General features: G+C 43.0%; 1 protein-coding gene and 1 pseudogene across 1 annotated transcript in view; both read left to right on the top strand.

The window, feature by feature from the left end:
* The first annotated feature begins 674 nt into the window (after positions 1-674).
* On the top strand, positions 675-3,650 carry LOC126534785 (sulfotransferase ssu-1-like; annotated as a pseudogene).
* A 2,606-nt stretch (positions 3,651-6,256) lies between these two features.
* The window catches only part of LOC129380071 (sulfotransferase 1B1-like), a 28,381-nt gene continuing 25,333 nt past the window's right edge, over positions 6,257-9,304 (top strand). Inside the window, exon 1 of the mRNA XM_055072715.2 lies at positions 6,257-6,431. The gene's annotated coding sequence lies outside the window, so the exon portion shown is untranslated. The remainder of the gene's footprint in view (positions 6,432-9,304) is intronic.

Here is a 9,304-nt window from a genome sequence, read left to right as displayed (position 1 = left end):
CGAACACAGAGGAGACAAAAAAAAATTGTGGGCAAGACGAATGTCACTTTAAATGTAGTAGGCATTGAACGCATGTAGTGATATACCGTATTGGCCACTACAGAAACACGCTACAAATGACGCCTGCATGCAACCACGCTCCTTGCTCGCGCTGCTCTCTGGGAACGTTGTGCCGTCTAGTGACGCCGTCGCGAAAATAAGGCTTTAGAGTGTGTTGAATATATTCCCATAAGATTGCCGCAACACTGAGTTTTATTCGTTCGAGTACTGGAGAAATTTTCAAATATTGTTTTCTTGTTGTTGAATAGCGGCACATATTATGTAGAAATTAGTGGTAGTCTCGATGTGGCTCACAGAAGTTCATTGGAAAACGGCACATACGTAGCGACCCGTGTGTGCGTGAAATAAGGTCCCCGATATATTCTGTCTATCCAGTCGTACGTACCTAGTGACCCTGCTTTGGGAAGAAATCATTAGAGACGTATTAACTTAGCAACATAGAAACACGGAAACATCAGCAAAGATTGTAAAATGTCCAAAATGTGCTAATCGTATCAAAGAACTGTTGAATTTTAAGTAGAGCAAGAGATGTGTTGGTTAGGTTTATGATGTCTTGTATAAAAAAAGCAGCTAGCTATGGGCTAGTCGCGTGGGTAAGGCACAATACTGAAGAAGACACAATATTTTATAAAGATGCTATGCAAACTCAATGACGCCTTTTGTTTAATCCTTCGGCCGTCTTTTTTTGAGGCACGTCTGCATCATAGTGTTGTCCATCTGAATATTGCAGGCAATAAAGAGCCAGGACGGCAATGGACGACGGGTGTTGCCGATATGTCGATGGCGTCTGGATCCACAACTTGTTTCAAGAAGAGAAAGTTCGTTCAGCAATGCGATACAAACCGCGTGGTGGTGACGTCATACTCGTAACTTACCCTAAGTGTGGCACCAACTGGACGCAGTTCATCGTTTGGAACATTCTGACCAGAGCGGAGAGCCTCTCTAGCCCTGCCGAATTCAACCTCATGTGTCCTTTCATCGAGCTGACCGGAGCTGAAGCGGCCGAGAACCCGTTGAGGCGAGGGGGTGTCAGCACTCCCTTGCCCCTAGCAGCTTTTAAACCTGTGGAATGGGCGAAGTACATCTACGTCACTAGAAACCCATACGACTGCGCTGTCTCCTACTAGTGCTTCTCCAAAGAGCTCACACCGAAGACGTTCACCAGTGTTTCTTTTGAGAAGTTTCTTTCCCTCTTCCTAACCGGCAAGGCGAAGACCTATCTTTTTGTATTTTTTTTACTATCGACCACTTTATTGAATACTTTCTTTAAAATTCAGCGTTATGCGCGATGTTTCTATTCGAATCATACACAGTTCTCACTGGAAGCGCGGAATTCTGTTGCCGATAAGGCAATCACTAAATGTAGTTTTAGCAGCAACTTTTGCAATAACCGGTAGTCAAGATATAGTAGTGCTCACGCACTCATACGTAGGGCTCACACACGACGTATCATTAGGCAGTACGGCAGTACGTATTGTACGGCCGTACTGCCTCTCGCGCGAAAAAATACAAGTGTAGTCAAAACCTCGCTCCGGCGTAGAGAAGTACGCAATGCTATAAATACATTCGTTAAGTAATAAACTTTCTTCATTCAATTTCACTTTCCCAGTGATCAATTATTTGAAGCGTGACATTTAATGTTCGTATTTTAACGTATATTTTTACTGACGCGAAAAGCGATTGATGCACTAGTAGAATACTTGAAGTGCACCGACTTAGTGTCCCTGTGTATAGTGTCCCTCCGGCACGCACTCAGTGCATACTCTCTTCCTTTTTTCATATTTATATTCCCCTTTCCCCCACCCTGAGTGTAAGGTAGCAAACCGGCTGCTCTTCTGGTTTTCCTCCCTGCCTTTTTTTGTCCTTGCTTTCTCTCTCTTTAGTACACCGTAGACGGGGGATAAATACTCGCCTACGGGGTTTCAACCAGGCAATAAATATTTTGCACACAAGTGTCTTGAGCTGATTCTTATCCAGAAATCTCCCAACCTAATCAAGCTGCAGGCAGCAGTACTGCCTTCACACATCGACAACATAAGCGAGTTATTATGCTCTCAGTCAAGTGGGCAATATTTTCTAATGAACGATGCCAACGTAAAAAAAACTGTCACCTCCGAGCAATGCACTTTACGTGGAGCGGAGGCTCTAGGAAAAGCCCGCGCAAACACAATTGAACAAGCCGTAGCGGGCAAACCGTCATGCAGGCGTGCAGTGTTAGCATGCAAATGTCGGCTGGTGCGGGTGTCGACACCAGGCGAGGCCACGTGGTGCAACGCTAAGCACTCCGGCGATGTCAGTTCGGCGCACGCTCGTAGGGGTCGGTTACTTTTGCTGACGAGTGTACGTATAGATATCCCATCGAGCCGATCATGACGCCACCTCGGCAGCGGATTTTCCTAATGTTGAAACTAAAACGGATTATCGGGAAATAATGTAGATTTAACAATGAAAAGATTCTTATTATAAAAATTTCTACTGATACTCACTGGCCAACTAAAATGTTGGTAATCTGTGAAATGTACTACATCCATACTGCTGCATACCAGCCTTTGGTATATAATTTATTTGAATACAAAAAGCAAAATCCAGTGCGCTGTGATATCAACTTCCAGTTGATCAAGGAATAAGGTTTTGCATGTTTCACAGAATAGAAGCATAATGTTGAAGTTCACATATATACAGGCCATATAAACACACAGAACATATATACATATATTGGTGTCTTGCTCGGCTACCAGTTGTATCCTCTGCTGCAGTATCGGCATGGCATGATCGCAGGAAAATACTTTTTCTGGCCATATATAAAATTTCATCTATTACAGCACGTGTTTCTTAACGCTTCCTTGAATTATTGCGACAGTGATATTAAGTAAACTAGGTAAAGATTGTTTGGTATTATGATCATTATGATTATCATTATTACTTTGATTTTTTTGTAAGCTATCCCGTTTAGAATAATGTCGACGTGGTGATATTCTTCATTCTCCCTAACCAAAACGGTCGCAAGGAATTTGTCAAATTGGCAAGGTAATCTATTGTCCAGCCCCTTGTAATGCAACTATTTCGAACAAAATTACAGTTTAGTTTCTTGTTTTATATTTTAGGTCATCTATGGTGACTACTTTGACCATCTCCTACCATGGTACGAACGCCAATAAGATAAGAACGACCTCCTCATCACTTACGAACAACTTAATGTAGACACCAGGGCAGAAGTTCTAAGGATGGCAGATTTTCTGGGAGAAGAACATGGCACAGCACTGTGTGAAGACCAAGCTCTCTTCCACAAAATTATGAGTGCCTGCAGTCTTGAAAACACGAAGGCCTTTTTCACGGACAAGCCAATGGAGAGGTTGAAGAATGCGTTGGAAACAGCTTCAATAGAGCTTGAACTGCCTCAAATGACTAACACGTTTCCTCCAAAAGGTGTAGAGCTGCATGAAGGACCTGGGTATGTTCGGAAAGGACTCGTTGGTGGCTGGAAGAACTATTTCACCTCGGAGCAGATTCAGCAGACGAAGGATTGGATCACGAAGAAGGGTCACGGAAGTGACGTCATGACCCTCTGGAAAAACTGTGATTTGCCGTGATGACGATGTCTCAGAATTGGGCTCTCATCTAAGGCGAAAGCCTATATGCCTATACAACACAAAACGTACTTGTGTAATAAACGAAAATTTTTTGACGCCTTGCCATATTACTACAGAAAAGCAACCTATACTGAAGTAATTGAGGATATTGCTATTTCTATCGTTTGTTTCCTGCATCTTATTCTACTTATGTTGATGTTTGCAAATGTTCCTTTCCGGAACGCGAAATCGAGGAACAAACATCCGTTTTTTTTATGTACAAAAGCCGATTTGTTCACGTCCGTCCTCATTTGGTAATGTATTTACTCACCTACTCTTTAGGAGCAAAGACTGATTGTTGTACTTTAGGGCGGTTAGTATTTCATACTACTCGCTTGCTATTCAAACGTGCTAGCTCATACGAAAAAATTTAAACATCTCTTTGCTATTAGAAAAATAAATGCTTAAATGTGGAAATGGTACCCGCGCGTATAAATTGTGATTAGCCCTATCAAGACAAAAAATCAGGGATATTGAGAAAACTGGGGCGTTTCTCCTTGTTAGTCAACAAGAAGGCAGAAAGTAGGAACCCTTTTCATGTATTCGAATTAAATTTTCCCGCCTCTTTTTATCTTCTTTGTTAGATCTTCACGGACAGAGGTCACTACTCACGCTTTTCAAAGAGCCGATAGCGGATGACAAGCTTTGCGAACAAATTGTCTGTGGAAGTGGGCCTCTGTATTCAATCGGAAAGTGAAAGCTCATTGTAGATTACACACAACTTCCCTGTCCTAGTTCAGAATATGTACGCTGTGCTCACCAATCGGAGATATTCAGGTACTATGAAGCTACGAACTATTCTTCAGAATTTTCAGAGCGTGAAACACCCGGCGCTTTATAATCGAAAGTCTTCTACCTGTGCTAATGCTATGGGCCTAGATTGTCACAGGATCCCGATGCTTCACCCTTGCGTTGCCAGACGTGGTGTGGGTGAAACGTGCGGTTACGATATCTTGCGGCAGAAACACAACCAAAGAAGGGGTACAGAAAGGAAGAATGCAAGCAAAAGCACAGCAAAATAAACAGAAGCCAGAGGGGCACTTTTTTTTCGCGCCTCTTCTTTTGAGTATACACTAATTCAAGAAACCGCCCCGGAATATCAGCTCCCCTAAACAGCCACCGTCGTAAGCACCATGTGATTGAGTCATGCGCTGGAGCTAGTTGCAAAAGCATTATGGGGATACACCATCGGAGAAGTTTGCAAATGAACGGTGAAGAGCTTTCGTGTGCGTTTTTTGTTACTCGTAGACTGTGGCAGCACCGCATCACAAAAATAAAAGGGTTGATATCACGTTCATTAGTTAAGTTGTTTTTTTTTCAAGAAGGTAACTTCGTACGCGATGGTTCGGAAGAGGCAGGTCACTACAGAACACCAATTCTATTCTTCTGATTAACTATGCCTAAACTTAACCTCCGCGGCCTCTGCAGTCACTACAAGTGCAAATAATAGCTCCAAACTGTATTTTCTGTGAGAGCTCGTGTTACCTAGATGCAGCAACTAGACAGCAACGTTAACCTCAAGGAGTTGCTGGTGGGAAAAAGAGCGTTCGCTTCACTGCATTGAAATAACATATATGTATGATCCTTCAATAGGTTCAATACCTATAAAAAACTTGTGTTTTCCTAAGCCTAATGCAAGCAGAACGTTCGTAAGGGCAGTAAGGGATTGCGTTTTGTAAATACAGGAACAATTTGTCGGCAGCTTTTCAAAATATATGCTTATGGCATGAAGAGCTATCACATACAAATTCGTTGCCACACTCACCTTCTTCAACATACTATTTAGCTAAGCTATAAAAAGCATCAGTGAACCTATTTCAATAGTCGTACTTATTTATTCCAATACCCTGTTTCTTTACAGATGCCCTATCTCAGGCGATTTCAGAAACGAAGCACAGTCCTGCCTGAAACAAGCTACGAATGGATATAAATCTGTTGGAGTGATGTATTCTACTGTATCGTTATATCAGCCAACGGGATCTTGTTCGGGCTAACCTTAATCCAATCAACTTACTCCATTTTAAAGAAACATTGAATATAGGAAGGGAACGTATTAAGAAGAACCTAAATAACTGAAAAAGGGAAGAAACAATAATAAATTCGGGGAAAGAAGGCTGAAAATAATACGAGGCAGAACATGTATGTTAAGTACGTCGTCATTCTTTTATTACGTAAAGAATCTGAATGACACAGGCCGTCGACCGTGCGGCTACACGCTAAAGACTTCCAAATGAACAAATAATCAAATCTAGTTGTTTGCTACAAAGACAAAAAATAATCTCGAACCCCGATCACTGCCATGAAAGGAGAATTTAGATTATGACGGCAGCATAATTGTACTATCGGTTTCGTGATATGCTTTCTTGTACCATCCGCAAACAATTTGCGAATGACGCTCGTACACCTTGCACTCTGGTGCTGAGGCGCGTATGTAGTCGTCGATTTCCCCAAGCTCTTATCAAGGGCATGTGTCTCGGGAACCGCTTCGGGTGACCCCTGCACTTAAGATACTGCAGACAAGGGTTTCGATGTTCTGTCCAGCACCATTCCGAGAGTGATTTCTTGTGAAGAGAGCTGGCCGAAACGGTACTGCGAACCTAATTACCTGATTGAAAACCTCCTTCATTTGGTCTTCCGACAAACCGACTGAGACACTTTGCAATTTTTTTTCCTCTTATGCAAGAATTCCCAGTCGTCCACATACCCGTGTGTAAACTGCTTGGTTAATCATTTGCCAATCAGGTGAGTGATTCGAAGGTTATCACATGATTGAAAGGTCTTGCATAATGCAGCAGAACTAGGTTACTTGTTTATCGGCCAACACTTTTGATTCCAGGGGATGCTGTGGGGTTAAAGGAGGTTAATTGTAGGAGACAGAGCATAAAGCTGTAACAAATTTAAAGAATTTTGTTTGCAAGGTTTATTTGCACTTGGCCTGCCACTGCTATGAAAATTACCATCGATGAAGCCGGTGGCATGCGCCAGTTTTTAGCAAACGCTTGACAGCACGACATCCGTGGACAATTCGCCACCGGAAGCGCTTAGATGACACAGGACAAAAACACTTTTTCGAAAGCAAGCTCTTGCGGTTTGCGAGAATAGATTAAATTTAATCGTCTTCGCGAGCCCATGCCCGTATGGAAAAATCCCATCACGAGCAAGAAAGGAATCAATGTGAGGTCGTTGAGATGGCGGATATAACTAGCTATGTGGAGGCAGGATGCCGTTGTTCGTTTGCCAACTGCGCCTCTAGTGGAAAATATTGTATTTCGCTGAATAGAAGTTACAAAAGCCTCTGCGAGCGCGTGCGAAGCTAGGTGGTGTTGACAAAAAGTTATCATCTTGTCTTGTTTGCGATTGTGTGTATATTTACATCAGCGACTTTTCTACAGTTTTCATGTAATTTTAACCCAGTGTTTCACCAACATCTACTGTCAAAGTTGTAGTGATGGTGGTTGTTTCTCGCGCATGCGCATGGCTACACTGGGGGACGGAAGGCTTCCTCGCATTCCAATTTGTAAGTTGCCGCTCTTCTGTTGTCTTCCTTTCCGTCTGTGTGTTTCGTGTTTATTTACTCTTTTTTAATATTGCTCGTTACGTGGTTCCTTGCATGTTTGAAGGCTTTTGACTCGTTTGCTCGAGTTACGCGATTGTTGAGCTTGAATGACGCACCCGCGAAAGACTTTCCTAGCTGCGATAGCTTAGTGGCTATTCCCGTCCGTTGCTGAGCTTGAGGTCCCGTGTTCAGTCATGGCCACTGCAGCCGCATGTCGATAGGAGGGAAATGCAAAAATTTTCCGTGTTGAGATTGAGGTCCATATTAAAAAAATAAGGATGCCAAATTTAATCTCGAGTCGTCCACTGCAGCGTGTCTCCTAATCAGGTCTTGGTTTTGACGTATAATACCGCAAAATTTAATACTATCCTAAAGAGAAGCCTTATTTGCAACTCTCCATGAAGACATATCTTTTGTGAGCATTACTGCGTGGAGATTCATGCTTCGTCGACATTTCTATAGAGTGAACATTCGTATATTTACAGGACCTGTTTTTACTTGAATACCCCTTTATTTATTTTTCTGTTAAGCTCTAGCACATGACGTGCCCGAAACCACGGCGTAAATTGTCAAGAACGCCGTAGCTTGGCCCTCCGGAGTAATTACAACCACCTGGGGCTCTTTAGCGTGCCCTATGCACGGTATACAGGGGCGTCTTTTCATTTCGTGTCCATCAAAATACGGCGGCCGCTGTCGGTACATGATCCACCACGCTCCAGCGTAGCAGGGCAACGCCACAGCAATTAGGCCACAACCGTGGATGCGAATCTCCACGTGCTCTTGCCCAGCTCCTTCCTTTTCATGAAAATTGTGAGCCCAATTACTGTATCAGAAAAAAAAGAGTAGGCTTTGTCACATGTAGACACCTATTTGAAGGTAAAAAAACATAAATACAGCTAAAAGTACGGTTACACTTAGACTCTTTTTCATAAGATTCATAGTTTGTAAGCACTAAGAAATGGGGCTAGATTCGTGCCCACAGGCTATATAGCTTCAACCAAGGCATATCGCTATTTCCAATGTGAATCATAACTAGGATACTTAGCGGTGCACTCAACGGTAAGCATCAATAATATACTCCGCTTAACTTCTCCGCTTACTCGACAAAAAATGACGCAACCTTCATGCCACATGACACAATTACGGAAAAGAATTATTGTGGAAAATAAGCCATCTCAATTTTGCCACTATTCACGTTCCTTAAAAAAAATTGCTGGCTCTCTCGTGATCAAGGCTAGATGTAAGCATGCAATGGCTGCCAGCAAGGCAAATTGCTTGGAGTTGATACTAGCTACAACAATCTTAAAATGGGCGCAGTGCATATTCGCAATGGCACTCCCCACCACAGGGCACCGAGCCATAATGAGCACAGGTCCATATATACGCTGCCCGGCTATATTATGAGGAAAACCGGCTGAGGGTCGCCCGACAGGCAGCAACAGACGCCATGGAGACAGAGCGCACTGCCCTCCTAGAAGAAGAATGAATTGAATTCTGGGGTTTTACGCGCCAAAACCATGATTTGATCATGAGGCACGCCGTAGTGGGAGACTCCGGATTAATTTTGACCACCAACGTGCTTTCAATGCACGGGCGGTTTTGCATTTCGTGTCCATCGAAATGCCGCTGCCGTGGCCGGGATTTCATCCCACGTCGCGTTGCTTAGCAGCGCAGCACCATAACCGCTAAGCCACCGTGGCGGAATGAAGGCTGCAGTTGACGTACACAAATTAAATTTTTGTTTTGCATCACCCCCAAATTCAATCTATTCCAGCCAAATGTAAACAATGTTCCTGTCTTTGTGCACGGGGAAAACTACGATAACCAACTAGTGTGAAAGATAACAAATGAAAGTAAGTCGAAATTGAGGGTTCAATAATTGTTACTATATATCTTACTGGCTCTTGTTTTAAAAAGCTGGTAGCGATCCTTCCCTCTTTCCATGCTCACTTCTTGAAAAACGCAAAGTTCTCAATATGGGCTGCACGTTTGTTATCACAAATGAACGATGATGCCACGGTGCTCCCAAAGATTGAACATTTTCCTTCATGTGGCATAA

This window comes from Dermacentor andersoni, chromosome 7 (genome assembly GCF_023375885.2).
Source record: "Dermacentor andersoni chromosome 7, qqDerAnde1_hic_scaffold, whole genome shotgun sequence".
Taxonomy (NCBI): domain Eukaryota; kingdom Metazoa; phylum Arthropoda; class Arachnida; order Ixodida; family Ixodidae; genus Dermacentor; species Dermacentor andersoni.
Note: the sequence above shows the minus strand (reverse complement) of the source record. Positions and strands in the feature narration are given on the sequence as shown.